This window comes from Mustela nigripes, chromosome 5 (genome assembly GCF_022355385.1).
Source record: "Mustela nigripes isolate SB6536 chromosome 5, MUSNIG.SB6536, whole genome shotgun sequence".
NCBI classification, from domain to species: domain Eukaryota; kingdom Metazoa; phylum Chordata; class Mammalia; order Carnivora; family Mustelidae; genus Mustela; species Mustela nigripes.
Window position 1 is genome coordinate 99,780,656 of NC_081561.1, and position 19,062 is coordinate 99,799,717.

Consider the following 19,062-nt stretch of genomic DNA (forward strand, 5'->3'; position numbering starts at 1 on the left):
AAAGTGTAAAAACAACCCAAGAGCTAAAAATGTAAAAACAATTCATCAATGGATGAAGAAATAAACAAAATGTGACACAGGCATACAATGGAAAAGTATTCAGTCATACTTTTTATGACTTTCTATGACATGTGTCCTTTCGAAGGACACATGTTAAAACAATAATAAACCTTGAAAATATGCTAAGTGAAATTAGCCACATACCACCGGAAAAATGTTGTATGATTCTACTTATATGACCTATTTAGAATAGGCCAACTTACAGAGACAGAAAGTGGAATAGAGGTTACCAAGAGAGGAGATTACCATGGAGGAGAGGGCACAGGGAGTTAATGTTTAATGGATACAGAGTGTCATTTTGGAATGATGAAAAAGATCTCGATAAGGATAGTGGTAATAGTCATATATTGTCAATGTATTTAGTGCAACTACATTGTATACTTAAAAAAGGGTTAAAATGGTAAACTTCATGTTATGTATACTTACCACAATATAAAAAACAATTTTAAAATGTAGTGCTTTAGGGCTTTAGCAACAACATCATTCACACATTCTGTTGATCCAAAGTAAAGTTTAGACAGTTGAGTGGTGTTAAAAAATTGCCTGCTATTTGTCAGTGCTAGAAGTGTTTTATGTTTTTTTGTCTCATGTTCTTTTTTGCAATATGTACCCAACACTCTTCCTTGTCCATTGCTTAGTTTAGGACTTAATCATTTTTCTTGTATATTCTATATTGCAAAAACCTCGAATAGGCTTCCTAGTTATTCATTATTAATTTTTTGTGAACAAAACCACATGTGTGATCTTATATCTTAAATTAAATTCCTGTCTTAATTATCTTCAATAACCCCTATATCCTGAATACGAATAATCACACACCTTAGGATAATGTCTAATTCTCCTATAGATACTCAGTCTATTGCTTGACTATTAGCACCAGCTTCCTATTTGTCACCACCATGTTCCTGCCAGACTGGACTACTTGTTGCCCTGCCTTCTCCATTCATGCCATTTACTACATGTGAAATAGATCTTCTTCCTGCCATGCTCCCCTTATGATGGCATTAGTCTAAGGCAACCTAAAACAGCCATCTCCACAAGAGCAATACTGGTGACACTTGGCCTTGAGAGGTTTTCTCCCAACCAAAGGCTCGGTATTGCCTTCCTTCCATTGTAACATCTTCAGTCAGGTTTTAGTAATATGTTTCTCTCCCTTGGGAATAAGTTTACTCTCTCCTTAGCTGACTTTTATATTTTTGTTCCAATTCATTAGGTGTTGAATGCCAGTTTTACTTTCTGAGGGCAACACTACCTATGCTTGCATGTCAGTTCCCTGTCACACAATGCAACATCCTAGCACATGCTATATTTAATACATGTTCCTATCAAAATTCTTTTAGATTATTAGCTTCATAGAACACTGCCAGGTGATTTATGCCCTTATCTCTAGTACATCTGGGAATAGCTGAAATATAGAAACTCTTGCCTCAATGTGATAGTAAGAAATGTGTTATCAGACAAAAAGAGTTCAGTGATTACTATGTAGGTGTTAAAAATTAGTGAATTCGACACAGAAAAGATGGCAGAGAAGTAGCAGGCTGAGACGACATCAGGTAGCAGGAGATCAGCTAGATAGCTTATCAATCCATTGCGAACACCTACAAATCCAACAGGAGGCCGAAGAGAAGAGCAACATTCTAGAAACAGAAAATTAACCACTTTCTGAAAGGTTGGATTCACTTTGTGAATCCAAAGTGATGGGAAGTTAGACCACAGGAGAAGGGGCCAGCTCCCAGCAAGCAGCAGAACAACGGAGCACAAAATCAGGACTTTTAAAAGTCTGCTCCACTGAGAGACATCGCTCCAGAGGCTAAACCAGGGGGAAGTCCATGTGGGGCCAGTGTGGCCTCAGGTCCCGCAGGGTCACGGAAGGATCGGGGGTGTTTGAGTGTCGCAGAGCTTGCAGGCATTTGAATAGGAAAGTCGGCTACAGAGACAGAGCCGAGGAGTGAGCTCTCAGCTTGGGGTTACCTTGAACCGGTCACAGGCTGGGTGAGCTTGGAGCAGGGCCAGAGGCCAAGGAGACGGGAGCGATTGAGCACTTTTCTCTGAGGGCGCACTGAGGAGTGGGTCCCTGAGCTCTTGGCTCCTCTGGGCCAGAGACTGGGAGTCCGCCATTTTCATTCCCGTCCTCTGGACCTCTACAGAAAGCGTTCAGGGAACAAAAGCTCCGGAAAGCGAACCCAAGTAGATTACTTAGCCCGGCCCCTGGTAAGGGCGATGCAATTCTGCCTCGGGCAAAGACACTACAACAGGCCCCTCCCCCAGAAGATCAACTAGAAATACAGCCAAGACCAAGTTCACTTACCAAGTAGAGCAGCAGAATTCCTGAGGAGGAGAAAGCAAAGCATGGAATTCATGGCTTTCTCCCCATGATTCTTTAGTCTTGCAGTTAATTAATTCTTTTTATTTTATTTTTTTCTTCTGCAATTTTTTTTAACTTTTACCCTTTCCTCTTTTAATGCTTTTAAACTAGTTTATCTTAACAATATCTTTCATAAAAAAAAATAATAATAATCTTCTTTGAACCTTCATTATTGTAGTCATATTTTATCCTTCATTGTGTCTAACTTTATTTTTTGTATACACATAGGGTTTTTTTCTTCTAAAAAATTTGGGCTACAACTTCTTCTAATAGATCAAAATATACCCTAAATCTAGCTCCAGGCATGTTCTAGTCTCTAGCCTGAGCAAAATCTCTCCACTTTCTTTTTCTTTATTCTCCCAACCAACTTACTTTATCAACTCCTTTTCTAGAAATTAAAAAATGTTTTCATCTTTATAGGCATATTCCATCCCTTCATTGTGTTTACCCTTATATATGTTTTTCATTCTTTAAAATTTTGGGAGACAGTTTCTTCTAAGAGACCAAAATACTCACAAAATTAAGTGGGAGAGGTTCTAGACACCAGTCTAATATATATTATTTTTCATTTTTATATTTTTTCTTCATTTGTTTTATTTTGCTAATTTTTTTTCTGAACTTCTTTTTATCCCCTTTCTCCCCCCCATGACTTGAGGTCTCTTCTGATTTAGTTAAAGTGCATTTTCTGGTGTCTTTGACACCCTTTTAGTATTTTTTTAGCTCCTTCATATATTCTAATCTGGACAAAATGACAAGGCAGAAAAACTCGCCACAAAAAAAAAAAAAAGAAAAACAAGAGGCAGTACCAAAGGGTAGGGACCTAATCAATATGGACATTGGTAATATGTCAGATCTAGAGTTCAGAATGACGATTCTCAAGGTTCTAGCTGGGCTTGAAAAAGGCATAGATATTAGAGTAACCCTCTCTGGAGAAATAAAAGCCCTTTCTGGAGAAATAAAAGACCTAAAATCTAACCAAGTTGAAATTTAAAAAGCTATTAATGAGGTACAACCAAAAATGGAGGCTCTTACTGCTAGGATAAATGAAGTAGAAGAAAGAATTAGTGATATAGAAGACCAAATGACAGAGATTAAAGAAGCTGAGCAAAAGAGAGACAAACAAATACTAGACCATGAGGGGAGAATTCGAGAGATAAGTGACACCATAAGATGAAAGAACATTAGAATAATTGGGATCCCAGAAGAAGAAGAAGAAAGAGAGAGGGGAGCAGAAGGTATATTGGAGACAATTATTGTAGAGAATTTCCCTAATATGCCAAAGGGAAAAAGCATCAAAATCCAGGAGGTGCAGAGAACCCCCCTCAAAATCAATAAGAATAGGTCCACACCCTGTCACCTAATAGTGAAATTTACAAGTCTTAGTGACAGAGAGAAAATCCTGAAAACAGTCCGGGATAAGAAGTCGGTAACATAAAATGATACAAATATTAGATTGGCAGTGGACTTATCCACAGAGACCTGGCAGGCCAGAAAAAACTGGCATGATTTATTCAGAGCACTAAATGAGAAAAACATGCAGCCAAGAAAACTATATCCAGCTAGGCTATCATTGAAAATAGGAGAGATAAAAGCTTCCAGGACAAACAAAAACTGAAAGAATTTGCAAACACCAAACTAGCTCTACAGGAAATATTGAAAGGGGTCCTCTAAGCAAAGAGAGACCCTAAAAATAATAGATCAGAAAGAGACCATATACAGTAATAGTCACCTTACAGGCAATACAATAGCAATAAATTCATAACTCTCAGTAGTTACCTTGAATGTAAATGGGGTAAATGCCCTAATCAAAAGACACAGGGTATCAGAATGGATAAAAATACAAAACCCATCAATATAATGCCTACAAGAAACTCATTTTAGACCCGAAGACACTTTCAGATTTAAAGTGAGGGGATGGAAAACATTTTACCATGCTAATGGACATCAGAAGAAATCTGGGGTAGCAATCCTTAGATCAATTAGATTTTAAGCCAAAGACTATAGTAAGAGATGAGGAAGGACACTATATCATACTCAAAGGGTCTGTTCAACCAGAAGCTCTAACAATTGTAAATATCTATGGATATTTACATGGGAGCAGCCAACTATATAAACCAATTAATAACAAAATCAAAGAAACACATTGACAATAATACAATAACAGTAGGGGACTTTAACACTCCCCTCACTGAAATGGACAGATCATCCTAGCAAAAGATCAACAAGGAAATAAAAGCCTTAAATGACACACTGGACCACATGGACCTCACAGATCTATTCAGAACATTTCATCCCAAAGCAACAGAATACACATTCTTCTCTAGTGCACATGGAACATTCTCCAGAATAGATCACATCCTGGGTCATAAATCAAGTCTCAACTGGTATCAAAAGATTAGGATCATTCCCTGCATATTTTCAGACCACAATGCTCTGAAGCATGAACTCAATCACAAGAGGAAATTTGGAAAGAACCCAAATACATGGAGACTAAATAGCATCCTTCTAAAGAATGAATGGGTCAACCAGGAAATTAAAGAAGAATTGAAAAAAATTCATGGAAACAAATGATAATGAAAACACAACAGTTCAAAATCTGTGGGACACAACAAAGGCAATCCTGAGAGGAAAATATATAATGATACAAGCCTTTCTTGAGAAATAAGAAAAGTCTCAAATACACAACCTAACTCTTACACCTAAAGAAGTTAGGTAAAGAACAACAAAGAAAGCCTAAACCCAGCAGGAGAAGAGAAATAATAAAGATCAGAGCAAAAATCAATGAAATAGAAAACAAAAAAACAATAGAAAAAATCAACGAAACTAGGAGCTGGTTCTTTGAAAGAATTAATAAAATTGATAAACCCATGGCCAGACTTAACAAAAAGAAAAGAGAAAGAACCCAAATAAATAAAATCATGAATGAAAGAGGAGAGATCACAACCAACACCAAAGAAATACACATAATTATAAGAACATATATGAACAACTCTATGCAAACAAATTTGACAATCTGGAAGAAATGGATACATTCCTAGAGTCATATAAACGACCACACTGAACCAGGAAGAAATAGAAAACCTGAACAGACCCATAACCAGAAAGGAGATTGAAATAGTCATCAAAAATCTCCAAACAAACAAAAGCCCAAGGCCAGACAACTTCCCAGAGGAATCCTACCAAACATTTAAAGAATTAATTCCTATTCTCCTGAAACTGTTCCAAAAAATAGAAATGGAAGGAAAGCTTCCAAACTCATTTTATGAAGCCTATGAAGCCAGCATCACCTTGATCCCAAAACCAGACAAGGATCCCACCAAAAAAGAGAATTACAGACCAATATCCTTGATGAACACAGATGTGAAAATTCTCACCAAAATACTAGCCAATAGGATCCAACAGTACATTCAAAGGATTATTCACCACGACCAAGTAGGATTTATTCCAGGGCTGCAAGGTTGGTTCAACATCTGCAAATCAATCAATGTGATACAACACATTAATAAAAGAAAGAACAAGAACTATCTGATACTCTCAATAGATGCTGAAAAAGCATTTGACAAAGTACAGCATCCCTTCCTGATCAAAACTCTTCAGAGTGTAGGGATAAAGGGCACATATCTCAATATTATCAAAGCCATCTATGAAAAACCCACTGTAAATATCATTCTCAATGGAGAAAAACTGAAAGCTTTTCTGCTAAGGTCAGGTACATGGCAGGGATGTCCATTATCACCACTGCTATTCAACATAGTACTAGAATTCCTAGCCTCAGCAGACAACAAAAAGAAATTAAAGGCATCCAAATCGGCAAATAAGAAGTTAAACTATCACTCTTTGCAGATGATATGATACTATATGTGGAAAACCCAAAAGACTCTACTCCAAAACTGCTAGAAATCATACAGGAATTCAGGAAAGTGTCAGGATATAAAACCAATGCACAGAAATCAGTTGCATTTCTCTACAACAACAATAAGGCAGAAGAAAGAGAAATTAAGGAGTCAATCCCATTTATAATTGCACCCAAAACCATAAGATACCTAGGAATAAACCTAACCAAAGAGGCCAAGAATCTCTACTCAGAAAACTATAAAGTACTCATGAAAGAAATTGAGGAAGACACAAAGAAATGGAAAAATATTCCATGCTCCTGGATTGGAAGAACAAATATTGTGAAAATGTCTATGCTACCTAAAGCAATCTACACATTTAATGCAATTCCTATCAAAATCCCATCCATTCTTTTCAAAGAAATGGAACAAATAATCCTAAAATTTATATGGAACCAGAAAAGACCAATAGCCAAAGGAATATTGAAAAAGAAAGCCAAAGTTGGTAGCATCACAATTCCTGACTTCAAGCTCTATTACAAACCTGTCATCATCAAGACAGTATGATACTGGCACAAAAACAGACACATGATCAATGGAACAGAATAGACCTTCAACTCTATGGTCAACTAATCTTTGACAAAGCAGGAAAGAATGTTCAATGGAAAAAAGACAGCCTCTTCAACAAATATTGTTGGAAAAATTGGACAGCCACATGCAGAAAAATGAAATTAGACCATTTCCTTACACCACACACGAAAATAGACTCAAAATGGATGAAAAACCTCAATGTGCGAAAGGAATCCATCAAAATCCTTGAGGAGAACACAGGCAGCAATCTCTTCAACCTCACCTACAGTAACTTTTTCTGGGAACACCACCAAAGGCAAGGGAAGCAAGGGCAAAATGAACTATTGGGATTTCATCAAGATCAAAAGCTTTTGCACAGCAAAGGAAACAGTTAACAAAACCAAAAACCAACTGACAGAATGGGAGAAGATATTTGAAAATGACCTATCAGATAAAGGGCTAGTATCCAAAATATATAAAGAGTTTATCAAACTCAAAATCCACAGAATATATAATTCAATCAAGAAATGGGCAGAGGACATGAACAGACATTTCTGCAAGGAAGACATCCAGATGGCCAACAGACACATGAAAAAGTGTTCCACATCACTCAGGAAATACAAATCAAAACCACAATGAGATACCACCTCACACCAGTCAGAGTGGCTAAAATTAACAAGTCAGGAAATGACAGATGCTGGCCAGGATGCGGAGAAAGGGGAACCCTCCTACACTGTTGGTGGGAATGTAAGCTGGTGCATCCACTCTGGAAAAGAGCATGGAGGTTCCTCAAAATGTTGAAAATAGAGCTACCCTATGACCGAGGAATTACACTACTTAGTATTTACACTAAAGATACAAACATAGTGATCCGAAGGGGTATGTGCACCCGAATGTTTATAGCAGCAATGTCTACAATAGTCAAACTATGGAAAGAACCTAGATGCCCATCAACAGATGAGTAGATAAAGAAGAAGTGGTGTATATATACAATGGAATCCTATGCAGCCATCAAAAGAAACGAAATCTTGCCATTTGCGATGACGTGGATGGAACTAGAGGGTATTATGCTTAGAGAAATAAGTCAGTCGGAGAAAGACAACTATCATATGATCTCCCTGATATGAGGAAGTGGAGATGCAATGTGGGGGGTTTGGGAGGTAGGAAAAGAATAAATAAAGATGGGTTTGGGAGGGAGACAAACCATAAGTGACTCTTAATCTCACAAAACAAACTGAGGGTTGCTAGGGGGAGGTGGGGATGGAGGGGTGGTGGGGTTTTGGCCATTGGGGAAGGTATGTGCTATGGTGAGTGCTGTGAAGTGTGTAAACCTGTACTCTTGGAGATAAAAATACATTATATGTTTATAAAAATTTTTTTAAAAATTTAATAAAAAAAACTTAGTGAATTCTTTAAAACCTAAACTTCATTGCAACCAACAAAAATCTGTTTACTCATTCAACAAACTAACATTTTGTTAAGTACCTACTAGGCACCATTTTAAAATTGGGGGCAATAAAAGTAAGTATGATGTCAAGGAAGCCAGGTAGTAGAAGAAGTAGAGATTTAAAGACATGTAATTCATTGTTTAAAGTGAAATGATAGAGTCACTCACAGAATATTGGGTGGGGTGAGAACTGATAAACAAAACCTAGTCTGGACATCCATGACAGCTCTCCTTTCACTAAAGGAGCTTAACTCATTAACTGAATCTTTGAGAATAAACGGTGGTATATTATAAAGAACCATACAGAGGCCTAGTATTAATCATGAAGAATTCTAATAATTTAAGTAGAAGCATTTTACCTATCACCCATACCCTAGTTTTTGCCCAGGAATCTTATAGAAAAATAGGTTTCAATGGAAGACCCAAGGTTTCCTTCATTTTCAGCTAATTGATCTTTCGGGGATTGAAGGCATTTATTTACTCAGCTCCTGTGACCAACAGTGAGGATAGAAAAACAAGAGTACACACTTCCAGTATATAAAATTTAAATAACTTGGGACTCAAATGTCTAGCCTAGGACACCATAAAATTTGGCCGTGGTTTATTCGGGATAAAAGTGGACAAGACAATGCCCTCAAAAGGATAGGAACAAAATCCTCTCCTTCTGCCCATTTTCACCAGATGGATTTTCCTGTTAATGGGAAGGGTAGCCATTGGGATAAAATGGAGAAAGCATTCTGATAAAACTTTTGTGAATGTTTCTCCATCTACATTGAATTTGAATCCAGACTTTGCTGACATGTAGGGCATGCCATGTGGAATATCACATGATTATGATAATCTTCCCACAGACTCTGCCTAAAAATGCCCTTTGGCTTTTTTATATTCTTTTAAGGTACCCTAGAGCCCCAACGGGGCTCCACCATAAGATATTTGGAGATAATTCCTAGTATCTATAACAGATAGGCAAGGAGGTGAAGGGGTGAGAGCATTTCAGATGGAGCAAAGACACAAAGGTATGTAATCATACAGCCAGTTACACACTACAGGGCAGGTGCTGGTTGGAAAGATTATGTGATTAGAAGCAGATAGAGGTCGATGGGGACCTTTTATTCCACAGTAAGAAAACTGATGCTGTAGACAATTAAATCATATTGAAGGCTTTAACAGGGATAGTGAACATCAGATCTGTATTTAAAGAGTTTATTTGGTTTATGAGCTGTTTAGAAAATGGAATTGACAGGAAACAAAGGCCAAATGCCCAGAGACCACTTATACCACAAGAGTTCAAGCTAACTAGAACAGAGGTAACAGAAACAGAGGGGGTGACATAATGAAAAAAAAATAGGGATTTATTGGATGTGGCTGGTGAGGCAGAAAGAAGTCTCAAGAATTGCTCTTAAGTTTTTGGATTGGTTAGAACTAGGTAGATGGTGTTATCATCCACTGAAATAAAAACTGGAAAAAGAAACATTTTTAGGAGGAAATTAAGAACTCTGTGTGAGTTGTGCTGACTTTCAAGGGCATATAAGACATATACTGAAGGTGTTAGGTGAAGAATCTAGACATAAGAAAGATTTGCCAACAATAAGCATATAGGTAGTACTTAAAACCATGAGGCCTGATGAGATCAATCTAGGAAAGTCCTCCAGATGGAGGGAAAATATTGGCTGAAAATAGAAAATGTACCCTAGAAGGACAGACCAAAAAAAGATTAAAAGTACAAAGAAGAAAGGTGGAACACTATAGTGTGACAGAATTCAAGTTTGAAACTGACAGCTTAAAGACAATGAGGGGCACATGGGTGGCTCACTTGGTTAAGCATCAGACTCTTGATTTCAGCTCAAGTATATCAGTGTTGAGAGATGAGGCCCTGCAAAGGGCTCTGCCATGAACTTGAGATTCTCTCTCCCTCTCTTTGTCCCTCCCTGCACTCACACTCTAAATAAATAAATAAATAGATTTTTTTTTTTTTTTAAATATAAAGGCAACAGAGATCAGCAGAATCAAATTCAATAGAGGAGCCCAATAGTACGTGTACTGAAAATGCCAATTTGGCCATTTTGAAATGGCCATTTAAAATTGACATTTTAAAAATCAATTTCTATAAGTTGGTGGGGGCAGAAGCCAATTTTCACTGGGAATAGAGTACATAGAAAGTGAGTGAGTAGAGATAACTCTTCTTCTGCTGGTGTGTAAGAATGTAGAGCTTTGTTCTTCCAATTTCAGCAATACAATATTCTAGGGTCTCTAATGCAGAGGCTGAGTCTTAAAGACACTTTGTTGTGATGGTGGTGGTGGTAATGATGCTAATGGTGGTGATGATGTTGACAGTAGTGGTGGTTGTGATAGTAACAGTGGTGGTGGTGATGGTCGTTACAATGGTGCTGATGGTAGTGGTGATGATGGTGGTGGTGGTGGTGGTGGTGGTGATAGTAACAGTGGTGGTGGTGATGGTAGTGATAATGCTGCTAATAGTGGTGGTGATGATGATGGTGGTGGTGGTGATAGTAACAGTGGTGGTAGAGGTGATGGTGGTGGTGAAGATGGTGGTGGTGGTGGTGAGAGTAACAGTGGTTGTGGTGAAGATGGTGGTGGTAGTGGTGAGAGTAACTGGTGGTGGTGGTGATGTAGTGATAATGGTGGTAATGGTGTTAGTGATAATGATGATGCTGGTGGTGATAGTAACAATGGTGGTGGTGGTGGTGGTGATGGTGGTGGTGATGATGGTCATGGTGGTGGTGGTGATGGTCTCTGTTTCCTGTTTTACTCTCCACCTCCAGGTACATGGACTGCAAGTTTGTTCTTCTGATTTTCTGGGAGGCAGCAGATAATAAATGATGCTTTATCTGCCTACAGGTAAAAGGTATTTCCACAACAAAAGCCTCTCAGATTTTCCTGGAGAAAACAGAACTCAATCTCTTTCATAGCTACTCAACATCTTGTTTTCCTTACTTCTTGATTTTCTTGTCATTCACAGAGAAAGAGGGAGAGTAAAGATAGCAAGGAAAGAGAGAGAGAACCTTTCTCCCTCCTTGGGTCCTCTGCAGTCCTTCTGACACTTTGACATTCCCAACACATAGACAATGAACCCCATGACTATAAGGGCTGTTAGTATATTCCTCACCAAGTGAAAAGTACTTAGTAATGAGTAAGTGAATGAATAATGCATCTCTGACATCGCTCTCATTACACATATTTTCATGTTTTTTAACTTGTCTAGATTGTAAAACCTAGAAAGCAGGAACTGCCTTAAGTTTTATAGAATTTCTGGTGCCTTATATAGCACCCAACTGCAAACTAGGTAGTTAAGGAATTTTTTTTCAGTGGTTGAATGAATTTATGCAGAATTATGTAAAACAGAAGAGGGAGTGCTCAGCACTGTGAGATATATATCCAAAGAATAAAAATAGTTCCTGCTCTTGAATTATTGGAAGAATTAAAATAACATAGATGAAAAAGTTTGGAGAAAATGTTAATACTGATTCTGGCCCTAAAAATATTCATGGAGATTAGAGATCTGTGAGCTCTAGAACTAGCAGAGAAGTCTAGAAGAGTTAAAATTTTATTTGGCCCTTTAAGAAGAGATTCACTTTAAATAAGTGAAGGGAATATAAATTCAGTATCTGGGTTGGCACTGCCAAACTGCAAAAGAATCCAGGATTAGCCCAGCATAACATGATGGAGAAGGCAAGGGGAGCTCAAGGTAGATGGGACAAGAAAGAGAATGGCATTGTAGGCAAAAATGGAAGCTCTACTCTTTGTTGGAGAAGTAGGAAAAGATGGCCTAGGGTCTATGAATATATTTCAAGCCCATATTTCTTTCAGTTGAACAGGTGTAGAGAAAATACTTTGTACCTACTGATCACTGGTTTGAAACCCAAGTTTCTCTTCAGAGTGTCACAGTAGAGCTAATGCAACCAACTTGGCAGAGGCCTCATGATTTTCCCAGTCAAGCGTGCAGACACTGTGATGAATATGGAAGGCAGTCTGGGAGAAACACACAGGAACAGATTTATTTTTTAGTAACATTCATTTCCTCTTGGCTCATCAATATTGATACAACTGATAAAACACAACATGAAAAGACAGAAAAGCATCTCTTCTCACCAAAGAGAGGAGATGGGATGGCATGAAACTGAGCAAAAGGTTCAAAGTACTTAAGTGGAAATTCTTGCAATGCTGCTAACTTGTTTCCTACAGAAAACAGAATGCTTCTGAAATAATAGGAGTAACTGCACATGAATATAGAAGTCACTCAAAAAAATATATAGAAGTCACTCAAAGTCAGCGTTCTTCCCTCAAGCATTTCTAATTAAGAAAAAAAGCCTTTTCAGTTAAAAATGTAACAAAATCTTAATCATGCTATGTATGGTGTTTCTGAGTATTTATTCTACTTTGAAGGCTCCTCTCTGAATTCCATTTTGGCAGTTATTAGAATTTTAAGAGATCATCATCCACATGGATATATTTCTCATAGGGTTTTAGTTTGCCATATTCATTGTAGCCAACAAAGAAATGACTGCCTTCCATTTTAACAGTGCTAGCAGTGCTTGTCATAGAGTAGATATTCAATATAAAATTGTTGAGTTCAATTCTGAGGAGATTTATTTGCTTTGCAGCTAAACATGTAATATAAAATGACTAATTTCTAGAGAAAAACTTTTTCTCCATACTCTCAAATCAAATTTACCATGCTCTTAGAATTTAAAATTTGTTTTGTATTTGTTTGCAATAACAATAAGACATAATGATAATAACTTATTCTGCTTTCTTTTGAATGTAAATACCATAAGAAGAGAAATCTGGACTGTTTTGTTTTCTGTCTGGCATATAATAGATTCTGAACAAATATTTGTTAAATAAATGAACAAACAAAATTGACTTCATTGACACCTGTGTGAGAGAGAAAAAAGAGAGAAATAAACTTAGTAACTTTAATAAATATACACATTTACCTCTCAAAACCTAATTATACTCATAATTTTTTGAGACATCTCTTTTGACTATCCTGTTTAGAACTATTTAAAAATGATTTTTTTAACTACCAAAGAAATGAACAGAATTAGGATTTATCTAATTCTAGATGGACTAGACACAATTCAGAATCTTCAGGAATTAAATGCATCAACTAATTCCTTTCATTTACTAATTTAAAAACCTAAGCTTGGTTTCTAAAAATTTCTGAAGGTATTCCAAATTTTTAAAAATAGCCACAACAAAGTAAGCACCAGTCTGATTTAATATTCCTAATTGGGTCAAATTTAAATAAGAGAGACTATTCTGCTCTATTGGAATATGAAAATCTTATCCAGGAGCCAAACAAAATGAGAGAGAGAGCTTTTCTAGAAGTGTTTCAGCCCAATCCTCATAAAAACTTGTATTGGTTATCCATTATTTGCTGTAATTTGGAGACTTTTTAGATTTTGGAACAATTCCTTCAGAGAAAAGTTTGCAAAGAAGTAGCATGTAAAGCAGATTATTACCATCGCTCAAGTGGCAAGTGGGGGTGAGTGGGAAGCCAAGAGGATCTAGGGAATCCTGCCATGCACAGGGAACTGGGGACTAAAAAGAGCTTGACACAAGACTCCACTAACAAGACTGCCCAGGTGACCTTCCAAGCTTCAGAATTTTCATCTGCAAAAGGGAAAATATGACCTATTTTACAGAAGTGGTATAAGAACTAAATGAGATGATTGTTTGAAGTACTCAGACTCCGTGTAAACCCTGAGATGCAATAAGCGGTCACCAAATGGCATCATGGCAGAAAATGCTGGCACTCCACCCCTCTCCTTGGACCTCTGGTCACCATTGTAGTGCATGTCACCTGCCTCTTCCCCTTCAGTAAGCACTTCAACTTGCTTTTGGGAGAACCCAGGCAGGGGGGATAGGTGAAATGCCTGGAAATTCCATCATCAACCCATCTGGTCCATCCCCGTGGCCCTACCCAATGACTGAAAAGTGCTGAAAGGAGTATTTAAAGCTTACTTTTCATTATACTACCCCACTTCAGGATCAAGCTAAAGCCATCTCTGGCACTTTGTCTTAAAAAAAAAAAAAAAATCACTCCCTTACTTGTCTCATTGCTTTTCTCTGTCCTGAGGCTCTACTCCCTTATAGATCTCCCTGGGTGTGCTTTTTTAGCAAAGAATTTACACATGAGTACCCTCTTTAGGGCTAACCTTGGGTTACAGAACCTATATGGTTAGCATGGTATACAATGTACTGAATAAAAATCCCAACTTCATTTTCAGACACCCAGCCCCATTACATCTACATGGCTACTCTGACTCAGCCGCAGAGAAACCCTGGGGCTCCCAATACACACCACGAATGTATCTGCCTCTCTTTTTTCTGTTAGAATGCATTTCTCTGTGAGAAATGCCTAGTCATCCTTCTGGACCCTCTTCAAATGTTCCCTCCTCTGTGTTATGCCCTGAGATCCCAGCAGAAATATTTGCTCCCTCTGTGAGTGTCCTTAAATTTTATCCCTCTCTCTTCTATAAAATATACCACATGTATTGGTGAGTGTCTGGGAAATTCTTGAGGAGAGTGACGTCATACTACTCATCTCATTTACCTTTGCATTTCACCTAGTTCCTCTCCAGCCATCCTTCCACTCACCTTCATCCTTGTCATGTACATGTTCAAGACGCTTTACTCAAACCCATACAACCAGATGAGTTTTGGAATTCAAAACTTTCAGCACTTAGAATGGTATTAGAGGCCATGTACCACATCTTACGGAATATTCCTTGCAGGTTCTGGGGTGACACTTCAAAGCTGAATACATCACAGTTTCTTCAGTGAAAGAAATGAGTATTTACATTAAGTGGGATAAATAAAAAATGCACATAGCCTTGTATCCATTCAGGTCATGTTTTGCAACTAAATGAATTTAGGATTTTTAGAACTTTTTGGATTTCAGATTTAAAATAAGAGGTTGTAGACCTTTAATAGAAGCTCAATATGTGCTTATTGAACTGAACCCAAGAAGACATCCTCTCATTGCTGTTTCCATTAAATTTCCTTCTCACTTAAAGTTATTAAAAGCAGCTTTTTTAAAGCTGCTGGATACAACTGCTTTTTACCAGAAGCCAAGATGAACTGCCAAATCACCAGATTTCCTTACTCAATTCCTAGAGAAAGAGATTATACTATTTTGCTGCTTCTCTGAATGTCAGTCCTGTGTAGGAAAGTCTTCTATGTCAATATATAAAAATTTCAGAGCCTTGGAATCGTCAAATACAATAATTTACAAAATCTGAGGCTAGCAAATTGCTTAAACGTGACTTTTCCTTGATTTGTACCTTGCTAATAATAATCTTGGGCATGTAAATTAAATCCCCCAAAGAGATGGAATCATATTTGATGGCTAGAAGCATTTTAGAGGGCACCTAAGTTCCCTTCATTTAAAAAATGATGAAACCAAGGCTCAGAGATGTTGACTGACTTTCTCAGGTTCACATAGTAGGTTAGTAGCAATGCTGAAACTAGAATCAAGATCTCTAGAGTCCCCTTTTCTCTATGCTATCTTGCCTCAATAAAATAGGAGTTCCTCTGACCATGTTCCTTTAACCCTACTATCCCAAAGGCATAGTTATCTTATTCTATTCTCTGAAAAACTGCATTGCATGCATGGTACACTTCCTGATTCTGCATACCAGGACTGTCATTTGAAAACAGTGATAATAGTAGCTTTCTCTTAACTGAGCCTATAATATGTCAAAGTCTCCACTTGGGGCCTAATAAAAGGAACATATAAATGGAAGATAATATTACCACAAGCAATTGTGGTTCTAACAGGTATACACTACAGACTTAATAAAACTATTTTTGAAATATTTTTAGTTTTTTTAAAAGTTATACTTACAGTGAAATAAAACATATTAGGCTTATTAATCAAATTCTTAACATAAAATGATTCCAGAGTTCAAGACCCTTATAACCACTATATTGAAATAATGTCAATGAATAATATATTTAAATGCTACACACACAGTGTACTGTGTGTATATAATATATGTACATATAAATGTAAATAATATATTTATTTACATATTATAAATGTAAATAACATATTTAAATGCTACACAACAGTGCCTGGGTGGCTCTGTTGATTAAACTTCTGCCTTCAGCTCAGGTCATGATCGCAGGATCCAGGGATCTAGCCTGGCATAGGGCTCCCTGCTCAGCAGGAAGTCTGTTTCTCCCTCTTCCTTTTCCACTGCTACCCCTACTTGTACTCTCTCTCCTCCACCCCCTCTCTCAAATAAATAAAATCTTTAAAAACAAATAAAAAATGCTACACACATTTTGATTTGCTGTCTCCGTAAATAGGGATTTTGAATTAAATTCTTATCATGGGGGGCACCTGGGTGGCTCAGTGGGTTAAAGCCTCTGGTCATAATCCCAGGGTCCTGAGATGGAGCCCCATGTTGGGCTCTCTGCTCAGCAGGTTGCCTGCTTCTCCCTCTCTCTCTGCCTGCCTCTCTGCCTACTTGTGAGCTGTGTCTGTCAAATAAATAAAATCTTTAAAAAAATTCTTATCATGAAATTTAAATATGAAAAGATCATTTCAAGGAAATAGTTATTTTAATGTATATACCATGAAACTTGAACATGATTTTTAAAACATCACCTTATTTAAGGAGTTGCAAATATTTCCCCAAGTATTAGGAACCATTAAACTTTATAAACTTTAGAAAGAAGTAATAGCTTCTTCAGCTGAGTTTTATCTACAGAAAAACTAAGTTGCAGTAAGGGGGAAGAAAAAAATTTGCATCTCTGTTTCCTATCACATCACAGTATCCACAGAGGATTTCCTCCTCCACAACCACCCTCTTCCTTCCTATTTTGGGGAAAGTGAAGAGAAGTAGGACAGAAGTGTAGTTGTGAGTTCACACCTGCCCAGAGAATGTGAACATGCAGGGGATGTGAAAATTAAGAAATGCACTACTGGGCATTTACCCTAAAGATACCAATGTAGTGATCCGAAGGGGCATGTACACCCAATGTTTAGAGAAGCAATGTCCACAATAGCCAAACTATGGAAAGAACCTAGATGTCCATCAACAGATGAATGGATGAAGATGTGCTATAAATAGACAATGGAATACTATGCAGCTATTAAAAAGTCTTGCCATTGCAACAACATGGATGGAACTAGAGGGTATTATGCTAAGTGAAATAAATTAATCAGAGAAAGACAATTATCATATGATCTCTCTGATATGAGAAATTTGAGAGGCAGGGTGGGGGTTCCTGAGGGGAAGGGAGGGAAAAAAATGAAACATGATGGGACCAGGGAGGAAGAAAAACAATAAGAGACTCTTAATCTCAGGAAATAAACTGAGGGTTGCTGGGAGGGTTGGGAGGTAGGGATAGGGTGGCTGGGTTATGGACATTGGGGAGGGTATGTGCTATGGTGAGTGCTGTGAATTGTGTAAGAGTGATGAATCATGGATCTGTACCCCTGAAGTAAATAATACGTTATATGTTAATGAAATAAAAATATTTTTTAAAAATTTTTAAAAAAAGAAATGAATAGTTTAATGTGTCAATCTCCCTCCACTTTAGGGCATTTGAACTACAAACAAAAGAATCTAAAGATGTTCTCCCATCAGTTTCTTCCTTTAAAAAATAATGATTATCTTTAGTGAAAACATGTGAATGAACCCCTCCAGTCTAAGTGATTGTTGATTGGAAGTAAAATAAACAATTAGGCATCCTAAAGTACCCTGTTAAAATGTCTTGTCATCAAACCACTGACAACGGATTTAGTCCCTCTCAGACCTTACGAGGCAGAGATCCAAATGGATGGAATGAATATACCCAAAAGAAAATACTATAAGAATCCAAGAAGAAGGTCTGCCCCATTGAGCCTCCTGTGGGCAAGAGGCAATCAAAGCATTGATTCTTTCATAACCACAATGAGTTTTATTTGGGTTTCTTAAGAGAATGGTATAGCTCTATGTTTTCATTTGACTAATGATCAAATTCCCCAACCAATGTAATTAGAACAACTAGGTCACTGAGCACTCTTAATTAACAAGAAATTCAAAGCCAATTTCATACACCACCTAGGTTTAATTTTCCATTCATCCTGCTGCTATTAATTTGGAGGCAGTAAAATCACTTCTGAGATGTTTTGCCAAAAGACATTTTTAGTCAAATTTATCTTTTAAAATGGCCATTGGCACATAACAATTATTTCCACCCTCCCCCAACATACACAGACTTCAAGTATCTCTGTAACCACGCTATGTGAAATGACTTATTCTATTGTTTACAAGAATAGCCAGTACAAAGTGAGACACACCAACTTGAAGTGTCAAACAGGCAAAGATAATGTGGAGAAAAGAACTCAGTAAAAATAAATGCAAGGATTTTTGTTTTGTATTTCCCCCTGCTCTATCTTCAGTACCTAGGACAGTAGCTGGCACATACCAGGCACTCTGCAAAAATTTATTGACAGTGTAACTGCCTTGTTCTTTATCACTCATACTTGCCATGTAGTCCCAGGTAGTGCCTTTCAAACTCCATTAGCCTTCTCTACCAGACACAGCCAGGGAGGCATCAACCCTACAGGGTGGTGCCACAGAGCGCCACTTACAGACCGTCTCTAGTATCACCACAACATGAAACATCTGCTAGCCCCAGACATTGCACTCTGTATACTAAGCTGGCTTTCATAAAAGTGTCCCCCACTTCAGTTCAAAAGCTGCCTAGAACAGAAGAAAGAATTAGTGATATAGAAGACCAAATGACAGAGAATAAAGAAGCTG